The sequence below is a fragment of the Impatiens glandulifera genome, unplaced genomic scaffold (genome assembly GCF_907164915.1).
Source record: "Impatiens glandulifera unplaced genomic scaffold, dImpGla2.1, whole genome shotgun sequence".
NCBI lineage: Eukaryota > Viridiplantae > Streptophyta > Magnoliopsida > Ericales > Balsaminaceae > Impatiens > Impatiens glandulifera.
This window is the reverse complement of record NW_025919138.1, coordinates 1,169,200-1,185,786: the sequence shown is the minus strand read 5'-3', so window position 1 is coordinate 1,185,786 and position 16,587 is coordinate 1,169,200. Positions and strand designations below refer to the sequence as shown.

The following is a 16,587-nucleotide window of genomic DNA, read 5'->3' as shown; positions in this document are numbered from 1 at the left end:
ATAAATTTTTCAATCGGTTAATTTTACTATTTTTTAATTTCAATTTCATTACCATTTTTTTAAAATTTGTTTTAATTTCAGTTTCAATCTTATTTTATTGGATTGGAGTTGAATTTTAACTGGATTTGAATAAATTTTTGTAATATATACGTAATAAATACAAAAATCAATAACATTAAATATATATATATATATATATATATATATATATATATAAGTTAAAAAAACCTGAAAGTAAAAAAAAAAATTACAAAAGACTGATCAACTATAAACAATAAAAAATTTAAAAAAAAATAATATATTTATACCATTTAAAAAGTATTAAAATGTATAAGAATCAGTTAGAAAAACTATATAAATTTCAAACAAAACAAATCAGCAAAAATGTTAAATAAAAAAATTATTTTGAAAATAAAGAATAGAAATAAAAATATTGCTTGATTAGTGTCATATATAAAACTATATTTCTATTTTCAAAATATAATTAAGTTAGTAAAATAAAATAAAAGACTAATATATAGATTAGGTAACTTGTAATTTAATAAATTTGTAAATATCTTCTTATATATAATTTGTTTTATTTAATATTTATTTTTATTTAAAATTGCTTCTTATAAACAAAATTATTTGAAATATTAAGCTATTTTAAATAATGTAAGTTGATCACTAATTTAAAAACATCGATGAATTAAGATTTCAACTCAGTTTTGTTTACTAGATTTGAAATAAAACATATTTTTGATTAATAACTCAATTTTTTTTAATCAAATTACATACTTTTTTTAATCAAATTACATTTTGCATTGTTTGGAAACTCCGAAATCCTAGTCAATTATGTATTTATATCAACCACCTTGGTAAAATTTAAAATATTTGAAGTGTTCACACTCATTTTTCGAGCTTCTTTAATTTAACCTTTTAAGTTTTTTATTTTATCTCAAAAATTATTAAATAAAAATATAAATTATTTAAATTTTTAATTAATTTAATTATTAAAATTAAATAAAAATATTTTACTTGATAAAATTAGTGATTTGATAATTAAAATAATGATAGAGATTTCTTTTTATAAATTATGTAAACAAAATCATAAACAAGTCTATCAAACATGCTATAACGGGCATTAATACATATTCACCCGGTTGAGAAATGATTTGGGCAACGAAGTTATAACTAAAACAATATTATAAATCCGACGTAGCCTTCCACATGTGCGTGAGAGATATTTTTTTTACTTTTCTCCTCGCCTCTTCTTATTTTTTTTCGCCTCTTCAGCTTTTTCTTTAGTTTCTTCTTCAGCTACTTCAGTGATTTCAGTTATTCATTCTTCTGGGACTTCGACGATTTCTTCATTCTTTCGTGACTTCGACGATTTATTCATTCTTTCGCGATTTCGGTGATTTATTTCTTCTTTTGCATATTTCTTCAGCTTACAAGTTTGAAAATGGTAAGCCTTTAAATTCCAAACATTATTTGAGTAAACCCTAACATGGCATTAACCTCTATTGTCTCTTTGTTTCTGCAACTGCATCCAAGTCTGTCGAAAATACTCAAAGGTAAGTTTTCGAAGATGATTTGCTTGTAGTTAGGTTTATCCCAAATATGGTATGCTTTTAATTAAGTTTATCTCAAACATTGTATGCTTTTAATTAAGTTTATTCCGAACATAGTCTACTTTTAATTAAATTTAGTATGAAAAATTAATAAAATCAGTTCTTTGCAATGATTATTCAAACTTTGATCAAATCATGCAATGATTATTTTGAAATACTATTAGGAACATATAAAAATTATCTACATTAGATTTGGGTTTTCATTCTTGAGTTAGAGCAAAGCATAGTAAGATTGTTTTTTTAGTCGGAAATTTAATTCAATTCAAAGTCTTATTTTAAACTTTTTTTATTATTTAAATATATAGGAGCGAAGATTATTATATTCACACTCGTTTTATTATTTTTTTTTTAACTTTTTTATTTTATCTCAAATTAAATAAAAAAAAATATTTAAGTTTTTAATTAGTTTAATCATTAAAATTTAATAAAAATATTTTAATTTTAGTGATTTGATAGTTAAAATAATAATATTTTTTTTTTAAACTATGTAAACAAAATTCTATCATACATGCTCTAATTACATATTTACATGTTGGAGAAATAATTTGAGCAACGAAGTTATAATAAAAGCAAGACCATGAATTCGGCGTAACTTATCATGCATGAGATTTTTTTTACTTTTCTCCACGCCTCTTCGTATTATTTTTCTTTCCCTACCTCTTCAGCTACTTCGGCGATTTCAATTATTCTTTCTTCTGTGACTTCGGCGATTTCTTAATTCTTCTAGGACTTTGGTGATTTCTTTCTTCTTCCCCGTCTTTATTTAGCTTACAAGTTTGAAAATGGTAAGTCTTCAAGTTCCTGAATATTATTTGAGTAACTCTAACATGGCATTAACCTCTATTGTCTCTTTGCTTCTTTTAGAGAATGAGATTCCTGCCATTGTATCCAAGTTTGTGGAACATTATCTGATTGTAGTTAGGTTGATTGAATGAGATTCCAGCCATTGTATCCAAGTTTGTGGAACATTATCTGATTGTAGTTAGGTTTATCTTGAACATTGTATGTTTTAAGTTAAGTTTATACCAAACATGGTCTACTTTTAGTTAGATTTAGTATGATAAATGAAAATTTTCAGTTCGCAAATGATTATTCAAACTTTGATCAAATCGTACGATGATTATTTTGAAATACTCCTAGAAACATATAACACTAATCGACATTAGACTTGGGTTGCCTCTTGAGCTAAAGCTAAAAAACATGTTCGGGAGATTTTTTAGAATATAACCATGTTCGGGAGATTTTTTTCGAATAGTTTGAGAAAATTAAGAAATTTGATTATATTCTTTCTTATAAAATTAATAATCAATTCGTCATTTATTTGACATTGGCTTGAATCATGAAGAATATATGACATTTTCTTGCATTCATGACTCACTTATTATAACCATCATTACATTTATTTTTAACTATATACGTTTATTATGATGACTCAATTGCTAATGTAATATTAGTTCATCATAACTTGTCTTTAACTTTTATATTTTACCAATTAAGTAATTATTAAATACTTTTATCTTCTCCCTTAATTCCTCTGCTCCCTCCCCAAAAAAACCACAATTTAATTTTGATTAGGACCTCGTCAATGATCCTTTACAATTTACTTCAACAATTATTGTATAAAAAAAATATCGTGAGGGCCATAGAGTTCAGAGGTATTTTGTCAATTGGTCTTTCAAAATATCCAGGCGAATTATCTCGACATCTCGTCAAGTCATTTGACTGCAGTATGTGTGCGATCATCCTACGGAATGATGAGAAAGTCAAAATAGATGAAGAGGATGTTCACTTAATTGTGAAGGAATGACTCATCCTCTCATTCTAATCACATAGCCATGCTTTTGATGCCCAAATACCATGTCAACTAAATTAATATTTGAAATTGACGAGTTTTCTAATCTCACAACACGCATTTCATCTTTCAACAATATATATTGATTTAAAAACATAAATTAAATAATAATTATAAATAAAACATTAAATACTTACAGTTTTTTCCTTCTATTTCTTAGTCTCAAGAAAACGTCTTCAAAAGTTAGAGGGTGTATGTACCTTAATTCCTAAATACCATCAAAATAATTAAATTATCTTCTTTATAGAAAATTATGAAATAAATTTTAATTATGTCTTACCATTTCATGTTGTCCTTGTGAAAAAGGTTTGCTCCTAGAATAATGCACAAACAATACACTTTTTCTATTATTAAAATTAGTTGTGCTCATTTTTTACAATGAATAAAATTTTATAACTTATACAAATTATTTATAACAAAAAATATTAGCATAACAATAACCTTGAAACAATGGTCGAGAAGCGTTGTGTAATTAACCAATCTCAATCCTCCGTGCATGTATATAAGATCTTGATTAAGAATAAACAGAGAACTTTATCATCATGGTTAGATAAAGAACACCACTTGTTATGAGGATAACTTTAAGAGAAAGAATCAACGCAAACATAAAGTTAAGATCAGCTTATAGACTTAATTTTCCTGCGGAGTTCAAAGTGAGGATGAAGATGAGAGGAGATGGATCTTGTCTTCATATTATATAGAGATTTGAATTTGAGGTTTCGAAAGAGATGGATCATGTGAAACGTGTATAGTTAGATTTGAAATTAATAATACTTCTTCTTATTCGTCTTATTCTTCTCTTGAGATAGAAAACATAGAAGATTAGTAAGAGAATTATGGAGAAGAGAATTGGTATGGAGAATATGAATGCCTGATACAGTCTTAGTTCAAGCTCTTCTTCTTTTTCTTCACCTCCGTCCATATGAGAAGAAGAATATAAACCCATCAATTTCAATTTGCAAATGTCACTTATATAATTTCTTTCTGTTGTCATCCCCACACACTCTCTTAATTATGCTGAAAATCAACTTGCAGGTTGCTATGAATATCAATAGAAACAACACTTACACAACCCAATTATGAATTTCTTAATTAAGAAAAGAGGAAAAGAAAATACCTATTCTTTCAAAGGAAGCTGGCTCATATTTTCCTTGCCTTTTATATAAGAATATTCTCATTGTTTAAAAAGAACCAAAGGAGACAGTCAAGTCCCAGTGAGAATCGAAGAATCGGTTTGTAGCATCAAATGTGTCTGTCCCATTCGGAGGAAGTATATGTATGAGTGTAGATCATTATAATTTCATTAAGAAAGATCATGGATGCATGCAATGTAACCTTTTCTAATGATTTGATTTTAAAAACAAAAAATTTAAATCTTTTTGGTCCAAATGGCAATGAAATATCTTGTTAATGTGTAATCAAACTAGTAGTGGAAATATATGAAGGAGCCTTAAGAAACTTTTTGTAGATTTGAAATAAAAAAACATGCCATTATTCCTGCACACAAAGATGAATTCAACTAACTAATGATTGCAAATTATATTATAAGAATTTTGGAAATCAGGATTCAGGTTACAGATTTCATCATGTTTTCAAATGATCATGCTAACATATAGAAACTAACTTACCTAGCTAGGACATTAATTCAAACCTACACATAAAGCATGTTCAATTTCAACAATATTAAAACATAACGCCTCTAACAAAATCAATATTACTTTACTCTCTTATTAATTTTGTTCTTAATCCTCGTCATAGGGTACTTTTTAGCAATTATATGTCTAGTCGTCTACTGACTACTCATCTCTCGTCTAATAGACTGTCTGGGGACTGGAGAAGAAGTAAAGAGGCGTGAATTGGCGAATATGAAGGTAGAAGAAAGCCAAGGCGAGTTGAGGAAGAAGGTTGTTTGAATTTTGGGAGTAATCGGTGTATTGTTTGCGTCAATTCGTCGTGTGTATAAGTCTAGTTAGTTTTCCGGTGGTGAAATCATTCTAAGAGCGATCGCGAAAGCGAGAACGGAGAGCGGGAGCAGCCGAGATTGGATCGGGGAGCCAGAGGGAGTATTAACCGGAAGCGGGAAAGGAGAACAGAAATAACTGGAAGCTAAGAGGGGAAATTTGATTAAATGACCTGATAATGGGTGAAATTTTAAAAATAACCCAAGCCCCGTAAACCTTGTAAAAAGGGCATTTTCGCTCTTTGAAAAGTGGATCAGGCCCCGATAACAAATTTAACGCTAATGTGCGAATATTGTCTATGCATGAATTATGTAATGCTCGCATATCATTATACAAGCGTTACACGATTCTCGCATATGTAATGCTCGGACATCATCATACGAGCATTACATGATTCTTGCACATCTGTAATGCTCACACTTAAGCATATATAAATTCTAATTTTGACCCTCATTTTGAAACTTCGTTCGTCTGTCTTGTTTCAACCCGCATCAGTTCTATTCATCATCGTTCGTCCGTCTGTCTTGTTTCAAATCATCATCGTTCGTCCGTCCGTCTCATCATTCCATTATTCAGGTCAGTTTGGGTTTAAGATTGTGTAATGTTCTTATTATTTATGTCGCTTATGTTTAATAACTCTAATGTGTGTTTATATTGATGGATAATTGTTTGCATTTAGAGAAAATGTAACTTTTAGAATTTATCTGTTCATATTGATGGACAATCCTCACTCACGAGCATTGTAATGTGAGCATTGTAATGTTATATATTTGTGAACATTTTATATTCCGATGTTTCTTAGCTTATCCAATTTTATATATTCACGAACATTGTATATTCTAATGTTGCTTAGTTTTTCCAATGTTGGGTTTATTTGTAATATTATCCGATGTTGGGTTTATTTGTAATATTCGGGTTATTGCTAAATTACTGTTATTGCTAATTACGGTTATTGTATATTCTTGTACAAGTTCCGCGCTGCCACAACCCAACCACGACCTCCCCTTCTAATATACTCCTTTTCTAATCGTGTCTTTGTGATGTTCTAAGATCTCTTACGATGTTGTTAATTGGATTCAGTTTCACCTCCAGCAATTTATGATACTAATTATATGGTTTAATTTCTTTTATTAAATGCTATATTCTTCCTTGTTGTTTCTCTAGGGCTTTTATATGTCGACTGAGAGCGACACGGAGAAAGAAAGATTGTAATTAGTTTAATCTGGACTGACTGAGAAGTGGTAAAAGGTTCAGCCGTAATTGTTCCTTGTGTCCAATTTTCTCCCGGGAAACTACATGAGAGTTTCTTATCCTTATCTTTAAGTGGAGCATATAACATTCATTGACTTGGGGTTAATACAAATTTATTACTTTCTTCCTGCAGGTTTGGTTTTTCCACGTCAAGTGGATAGGGCAAATAATAAAAGAAAGACCAATAGGGTTTTGAAGAAAATAACCTATGTGTGATTGTTACTTATAGTACTCATATGACCATGGGAGGAGGAGTCATGATATCTAGTTTTTATCAAGGATGTGTATGAATTTCAAATTTTGATATGTCTTTCCTTTTCCCCCAGGTATTTGCTTCTTCTTACAAGATGGTCATTGTCTGATTTCATCATTATATTTTGTCTCCTTCTTTGCTTACCATTTGTCTATGATGCACTTTCTTCAGGTGATTTTCCTTTTTTTGTTGCTGAAAAAGTTTTGTTTTTGTTTGGTTTCAGTTATTTCAGTGTCTATGCTTACCATATATCTGACATGGGAATGCTTTCCCTTATGTATTGTTCCTGAAACTGATCTAGAGACGAGTGTTTTCTAAAACTTGAAGCTATGACTACCGACTAGAAATGTCTTGTTTTGTGGATGATTCATTTTGATTCTGTTTTTAAAACATGAAGCTAAGTTTGCAGTGTTTTGTGGGTGATTGACATTAGTTAGCCATTGTTTGTCAATGCTCAATTAGACTATTTTGAACTTCTGTAGTTAAAGAAGATGATCTGGTGTCGTTCACTTGGTTTTTCTTTGAATGTGAGGTTATTTGATCATTTGACAAAGATAGTAGCAGCTTATCCGAGGAGGCTTCTCCTTGGTGTTAACAAGTGTGATGAGATTTCATGAACACTTGTTTGAGTATATTACCTTTTTATTCACTCCTTTAATTTACTCTTGTTATTTCAGGCTTAATGTTGTTAATTTCAAATGAAAAGGGAATAAATCCTCTTGAACTATTCCATTGACTTGAAACTGTCTGCCATTTACATTGTCTAAGGTAAGTCTGGATAAGTAATGGGACTGGCGTGCACCATGAAGTGTCAGTTGGTGAAGTCTGTAAGAGGCAGAAAATAACTTCAAATTCTTTTGAGGCAAGTGCACGTCTCATTCCCAGCCTTCCTGCCCGATACTGTCTTTTGAACAGTGTCATAGATTTGAGACATGACTTGTATCAATGTATAAAAAACTCATTTGCACTTGTGACTAAATGTTCATTTAGAGATATAAAGACTAAATAAATGTTCCCAACTTGGGAATAATTGTATGTTATAATGTTGATTTTGTCTTGTAATAGTGGCTCTATATTATAATAACCCTCCAACCCTCCGTTCTATATTACAATAAGTTTAGATCTCACGCATATTTGAACCAAATGTTATAGATCATAAACTTTACCTCTCTATAAAACTTTTACACATTTGAACCAAATGTTATAGATCATAAACTTTACCTCTCTATAAAACTTTTACACATTTAAACAAGGTCCAATATACTTTGATATTCAAGATCTCGTCTCGAATGGTTTGTTGAGAACTGATTAAGATGTATAGAAATCTTATAGAGATTTCATTGTGAACCTCCGTACTCAAAATTTGTCTTCATATATATAAAAGTGTAAAGAACATAAAAAGAAGTGTTTCAATAATGTGAATATACTGTTTCAATAATGTCAATATACTGTTTCAATAATGTCAATATACTGACCCTCTATTACATCAAATCACGAATATTACAATAACCCTTCGTTACATCAGCTCACGAATATTATAATAATCCTCTGTTACATCAATAACCCTCTGTTACATCAACTCACGAATATTACAATAACCATTTGTTACATCAACTCACGCATATTACAATAACCTTCTTTTACATCAACTCACTCATATTAGTTAATCATCTGTACTGGAGCAATGAACATTTTTAAAGTTGTTATAGTGTGAAAAATAACCAAATAACTCATTATCCATCTCCATGAATCAAATGATAAACCAACATATCAAATTATCCTTTGTTTTAAATAACAGTTTAAATATTAAAAACGAATGATATTTTAGTTAATTAACCTAAATAATCCACTTTTTCATCGAACAAGATTTTCTCCAAAACAAATCGTTTTCTTTAAAAAAAATCCTACATCAAACAAGCTCAATTAGAGCATCTAAAATCTGGAAAAGGATAAGAGCTTACACTCCCCAGTTTTGAGTTTAATTCAATAATTTGGGCATTATATTGAGAAATAAAAACTTCTATTTCCTTGTCTTTTGCTTCTATTTTCTTCTTGAGACTCTCAACCTGTAAAATAGGTAAGATTTTAAAATATATACAAGATCTAAAAAACATGCACTTCTCTAATAGAAATTGAATTTCAGCCTAAACTGACCCGTTTCTCTAGTTCATCAACATGGTTATATGCCTTTCCCAATTTAGCATCAGCATCTAACTTCCCTTTCTCCTGGAATAGCTCGTCTTTCAGTTATCAAACATAGGAAGGAAAGAATGAAAATTTAAAATCTGAAAAAGAAACAATTGTGTGCCTCAGACCTTGAGGGATGCAATCTTGCTCTATAACAGAACAATTTTATCCAAATTTTCATGGATGGTCTTCTCCTTCTCCCCTATCACTTCGTCTTTGCTTCTCAGTTCACTAGTTCTTTCATCTGCGAGAGATTCTACAAAAAAAAGTAGGAGAAAATGTGAATAATTCAAGATTTTTTGCAAAATCAACAAGGACAAAGATCTTATTATTTTTAAGAAGATTGTGACAAACATAACAAATGTAGATTTTGTGGAAGCATGATTAGGATAGTAAAACGTGATAATGGAAAATGATCATAGCTCAATGTATAAGGAGTGAGACTTTTCCATTGTATGGACAAACCGATGTATCATTTAGATCATTCATGCATAATAGAGTTTCATGCATCCATGGATATGTTTAAATCAAATAGAAAGAAAAGTAGTCTTCTCCTTAACAACATTTCTTTCTACTAAATCCATGAATCTCTTTTAGTATTAAAATGAAATATTTAAAATTCACATTGAACAATTTTATTATCACATCTTAATCTGGTTTATGATATGAAAATGCCTATATTTGTTATGTTTGACAAAAATCACATTGATCTAGAAAATAGTCCAGATCATGGTCAAAAAAGTCATCTTTATAACAAATGAAGCAAGATCACACTATACAATAGATCATAAACTATAAAACAATCTTATGACCCCCAAAAAACTTCCAATTCTAACTTATAATTTTTCAATGATATTGTGATTGTGACAGATCGACATAATACAAGTTTTCAAATCGACTCATTATCTTAACAATGATATTGTAAGTATCGACTCTTCAGATGTAGACCATACAAATAAATACTCGTTAAGACAAATGTGAGTTACTTAGATGTCAACTTTTATCATCAAAATAGTCAGTCGAAAAACATTGCTATTGATTCTAAATTAAACGCTCAAGCACATCAATTTCATGTATTGTCAATACTCAATATAACAATGAACAGTTATGGAAATTAGGTTAAACATAAGAATGATGATGATGATTGAAGTGAGTAAAGAATAAAGAGAGGTGTATGAATAGAACTGACCAAGTATGCCAATCTTAAAGTGAAGTTTCTCCGATTCGATCCTGAGAGACGCATCGTGAGGATCCGATCTCAATTCCTCCACTTGGATCGGTTGCTTCTCACTCACGGTTAAATCAGCCACTACAAATCGGACGGTGAAAATTATGGCAAGAACTATGTCGTGATCTCCCTGTCAATAACGATATAAATCCCACAATAATAGTTTCGTAGAATAGAAAGAGAATAACAAAGCGACTAAAAGAACATAATAAGAACAAATATGTAGAAGAACATAATATTAGATTGATAAAAGAACTGATTGAATAGAAGAACAGATTGAATAGAAATTGGGAGATTAGGTTAAGCTATAAGGAGCAACCACTCTAATAATTAGAAAGAAAAAATATAATAATTAGAATATAAAAAATACAATGTACTCTCCTTACAATTCTATCCTTATTTAAACACTAACAAATTATAAAATAACTCATAATATATATAACTACGTCTATTTCGACCCTCAACAATTTTGGAAATAGAATCCGCATTTTTTGAAATAGAATCTTCATTGTTCTTCATAAGAATGATGATGATTGAAGTGAGTAAAGAATAAAGAGAGGTGTATGAATTGAACTGACCAAGTATGCCAATCTTAAAGTGAAGTTTCTCCGATTCGATCCTGAGAGACGCATCGTGAGGATCCGATCTCAATTCCTCCACTTGGATCGGTTGCTTCTCACTCACGGTTAAATCAGCCACTACAAATCGGACGGTGAAAATTATGGCAAGAACTATGTTGTGATCTCCCTGTCAATAACGATATAAATCCCACAATAATAGTTTCGTAGAATAGAAAGAGAATAACAAAGCGACTAAAAGAACATAATAAGAACAAATATGTAGAAGAACATAATATTAGATTGATAAAAGAACTGATTGAATAGAATAACAGATTGAATAGAAATTGGGAGTTTAGGTTAAGTTATAAGGAGCAACCACTCTAATAATTAGAAAGAAAAAATATAGTAATTAGAATATAAAAAGTACAATGTACTCTCCTTACAATTCTATCCTTATTTAAACACTAACAAATTATAAAATAACTCATAATATATATAACTACGTCTATTTCGACCCTCAACAATTTTGGAAATAGAATCCGCATTTTTTGAAATAGAATCTTCATTGTTCTTCATAAGAATGATGATGATGATTGAAGTGAGTAAAGAATAAAGAGAGGTGTATGAATTGAACTGACCAAGTATGCCAATCTTAAAGTGAAGTTTCTCCAATTCGATCTTGAGAGACGCATCGTGAGGATCCGATCTCAATTCCTCCACTTGGATCGGTTGCTTCTCACTACGGTTAAATCAACCACTACAAATCCGACGGTGAAAATTATGGCAAGAACTATGTCGTGATCTCCCTGTCAATAACGATATAAATCCCACAATAATAGTTTCGTAGAATAGAAAGAGAATAACAAAGCGAATAAAAGAACATAATAAGAACAAATATGTAGAAGAACATAATATTAGATTGATAAAAGAACTGATTGAATAGAAGAACAGATTGAATAGAAATTAGGAGTTTAGGTTAAGTTATCAGGAGCAACCACTCTAATAATTAGAAAGAGAAAATATAGTAATTAGAATATAAAAAAATACAATGTACTCTCCTTACAATTCTATCCTTATTTAAAAACTAACAAATTATAAAATAACTCATAATATATATAACTACGTCTATTTCGACCCTTGACAACTTTGGAAATAGAATCCGCATTTTTTGAAATAGAATCTTCATTGTTGTGAATATTAGATTCACAACAAACTATAGATAGCACGAATGGATTGGTCGCGGTTGTGGCGTCATCACAAAGGGAACGGGTGCGGATGGAATAGGGTTTAAAAGAGATAGTAGCAACCTAAAAATTGGAGATTTAAAATTAGCCTTTATATACATGAAGTGCGGGTATTACGCCCGCATAGGTAATATTCGCACCTCAGCGATAAATTCCGGATAAAAAGAAAGCCCTTTTTACCAGATTTGTCAGGCGTATTTTAATAATTTAATTCAATATCAGGGTTATCACGTCAAATTTCTCGCAAAGAGAGGATGGAGCTGAATTAAAGGTTAGAGGATGACCTAAAACTTTTTTGTTTTTAATTTTAGTATAAACCATTTAAATAGGCTAGTGATCTTTTATTAATATTTAAATTCTTCTCTTAACTTTATTGAGAATTCAATTGATTCAACTACTAATCCCTTTAAAAAAAATGTTATTCAATAACAATTCATTATTTAGATTCAGCTCATTATTTATATCTCAATTTATATTTGGATTCAATATTTTACATTTGAGATTCGTCAAGGAAAATCTTTCTGAACAATTTTTGTATTTTGGTGTTTTACATTTAAATCATATAGAAGCTTAAATCACCTATTTTTTAAAGCGGAAGTTGAAATTGGAAATGTAAATGAATTCACTGCTTTTGGTTGTAGAAATTAACGGTTTACAACCCTATTTATTCTGTTTTCTAGGCAGTCTTCAGCATTTGTTTAATGGAAATTTTGACAAATAATTTTAAAAAGAACTTTGGAAAGAAGACATTATAAATCTGACAAATAATAGTTTAAGGAATGAGGAAAATTGATCAATACAATGATTACAACAGAAACTGCAGTAAATATCTAGTTTGATTTAGCTTATTCTTGAACTTATTCAAATCGATAACAAACAATGAGTGTGTTTATATTTTGAATCGCTCATTCATTCGGGATAGCTTATTAGATCAAACTATTATAGCAACTTATTACGCAATTTAGGACCGATTCTCTGTTATAATCAGAATCAAACTATCAAACTAGCTCTATAGCAAGAAAAACAGTTGCGGAGTAGAGATTATAAATTTATAGTGCAGACCTTCGAGTTTAGCTTTGCAGTTATAAGGCGATTGGTCGAGAGTTACTCCGGCGACGGCGACTGAGATTTTACGTCGCCGATTCGCCGATGATGATACCTGGAGGAATGGAAAATGGAGATAGGGTTTACCTGGAGAGGGAAGACGTGTGTATTGTGAATGTGTATTTGAGAGAAGATTGAGAATTATTTTTATTTTTAATTGAATGAATAAATTTGTTTGATAATAACAATTATTAAATAAAATTAAATTGTCACGTGTATAGCCACATGTCTTTATTCTTTTATAAATATAAATGTCACCTAATTTATTCATTTCTGTTAGTGAGAGGTCTTATGTTTATATTTATACCACATGAATAACTTAAAGAGTAATTAATCTTTATGTTAGGTATACTAGGTATATAATACTTTGAGAGTGTTTGTTCATCTATTCTATCTAGGCTAATTGATGATGATGAATGGATAAATATAAAAAAAATTAAAATTGTGAATTTGCGTATATGTACAGGTAGGAAAGATGCAACAAGTTTAAAGATATATGTACAGGTAGGAAAGATGCAACAAGTTTAAAGATGTAGGGTACAACGAAGAAGTAAGAGAGCAATTGGAAGTGTTCTCCAATGAAAAATATAACTTTTAGTTAGATCAGTTATATTTAACGGAAAAAAATGAAATGACTTTTTTGAAAGTTTGTAAAGTGATTTGTTGTATAAAATAATTTGAGAGTTAAAAAGAATCTATTAGAATAATTGGAGGGTCACTTTTTTAAAAATGAATTATTTAAAAATTTTTAATTTAGAAATTGTGTTATTTTAAAATAATGTATATTGAAGACACATTCAAGCTATTCATACTTTAAAAATGAATTTCAAAATACGCTTATAATTTATTTAATGGATCTATGAATTAGTCCATAAAAGAACTACTTATTAGTAGAAAATTTGGGCATGCTACGGCCCAAGAGAGAATGTTGTAATTTGCCACTAAAAAATCATTAGATGAACCAGGCCAGGCATAAGCCTTTCTGCCCAAATTTTCATTATAGCATATTCACTATTTCACTCATTAAATAAATTTGTGTGTACTATTGTATATGTATTCTTATAAATTCTAATGGACTAATTTTTATTTTTTAAAAGTAATAAGAATGATTTTTAGTTTAAATATTTTAAATTTGATGAATGTCATAATAATTATAAGTAACTTTCATATAACATTTTTTTAATGAGTAAAATAATTACAAAAGAATAAGTGAGATGTATGATCACTTCCCTTAATTGTCATGCCCATAATGGTCCAAAATATGTCCAAAATTAGAGAGTTTATTTAAAAGGTTATTTCCATTATAAAATCTTAAAATTGATACTTTATTTTAAATAGTAAGAGTTTATTTAGAAATGATTAGTTATATTATTATTATTATTATTTATAATTAAATATTTTATACATGGATCATTTAATATATATATATATATATATATATATATATAATTATGTATAGAATTGATTAAAAAATAATAATAAGTAAATAATAATATAGATAAGTTATATATTTACAAAATTAAATTAATTAATTAATTTATTTATATTTATAATTTATAAATATAAATTCCCTTTTTTATTTGATATAAAATTATAAAATTAAAATTATTTATAAAATTATAAAAATTTATTCAAGTAAAATCTTAAGAATTTAACAGTTTTAGTTTAAACTAGTTAAGTTAAAATTTTAACACAAATAGATCTACTAGGTTGATATATTCAAATATGTTGAATACAAATTCATTTATATTTTAAAATAATTAATTTTATTTATAAATTGATTTAGTCAAATGAAATTATATTATTGTACCTAATTTGTGAAGTTTTATTTATATTGGGCCGATTTGAACACCTAAAACTAAAATGGAATTGGTTGAAATATTTTGATTTTTTTTTTTTTTTTGTGTTGAAACAAACCTCTATCTTTTCAAATTGTACCACATTATTAACCTAATTTAATGATAATTATTAAATTGAATTAGTCAATACACGTGTGTATTATAAAAATTAGTAATTATTTGAATATTGAAATACTCATTAGAGAAATATAATTAAAGAAGACGTTAATTGTGATAGCAGCTTACCCAGGTGGGCCCAAGTTCTCCTAAAAGTCGATCCGCCAAGCGTTTCCCTCATTAAGGCCTGCCCTAGCCTATAAAAAGTAACGTCAAAAGCAGAGAGTAGTGAGAGAAATTTGATAAGGCGGATTATTCGATGGATCAAAATTTATCGGCCCCTCCTGCTCCCATCGCCAACAGGCGTCGCCGCCGGCGTATCATGGTTGCGATTGAGGATGACGAAGATGGCGTTTTGATGAATAAACGACCGCTAGTGAGGAATCTTTGTGTTGAATTTAATCGGATTTCATCAGAAATGGATTTGCAGAGAAGCCGTGCGAACAATCCTCCGCTGGATCTGAATACTTTGGAGATAAAGAATGTTCAACAAGATGATCCCAAGAAGAAGAAATCTCATTAGGTCATGAAGTTTATCTTGAAGTAGTCATGCAATTGCAGATGCAACTCTTGTTAGTTTTATTAGTAAAATATGTACCGATCTTCTTCTTCATCTAGTTTTGTTATTTGATGTAAATTGTTATCAAGTTTAAGTATTTTGAAGGTTTGGATGAATTATTTATTCAAATGAATGAATTTCTTGCAGTTTTATTTATTTATTATCATTTTAATTAATATATGTAAATATAATATATAATTAATATTTAATTTTTTCTCATATTTTTCTTCTAAATGATAAACTATTTTAAATATAAATTTACAATTTATTATTATAAACTATCTAAGGCCGGTTCGGATTGGAGTATTTTAAAAAATTTAGAGGGAGAAAAAAATAATGATTGATAATGATTTTGAGGAGGTGATGATTATTTTTGGTAAAAAGACTTAAAGAGTATTGGTATATATATATAAAATAATAAATAATAATTTAAAATATATGGTATTTTGATATTTTAGTTAATGAAATGAGTGATGTGATTGTTGAGAAGGGATTGATTGAAAAATTGATTTTGGTAGAGTTTTTTAAAACCCAAAGAGAACGAACCCTAAGACGTGTGCAAAATGTTAAGAATTGAAGAATTTATGAAGCTATATATTAACTTGAATTTTTGAAAATATTAATGTAAATCATATTATTAATTAAAATTAAAATAGCATAAATAAAAATTAAGAAGAAATAGAAAACTTATGTGAATAAAAAAAATCACATTATTAATTAACAATATCTCATAAACAAAGAAATTGAAAATTTATTTGAATAAAACACAAACTAAATAATCACATTATATACATTATTAATTATTATAGTCTCACAAACA

The 16,587-nt window shown here is 28.8% G+C and overlaps 1 long non-coding RNA gene across 1 annotated transcript; it reads right to left on the bottom strand.

Annotated features, from left to right (window-relative positions):
• Nucleotides 1–8,764: 8,764 nt before the first annotated feature.
• On the bottom strand, nucleotides 8,765–11,639 carry LOC124917538. The gene is made up of 4 exons (XR_007097152.1): nucleotides 11,544–11,639; nucleotides 9,246–9,373; nucleotides 9,085–9,156; nucleotides 8,765–8,996 (listed from the first exon to the last, which is right to left on the bottom strand). It is a non-coding gene; the product is annotated as an uncharacterized LOC124917538 (long non-coding RNA).
• Between the last annotated feature and the right edge of the window lie 4,948 nt (nucleotides 11,640–16,587).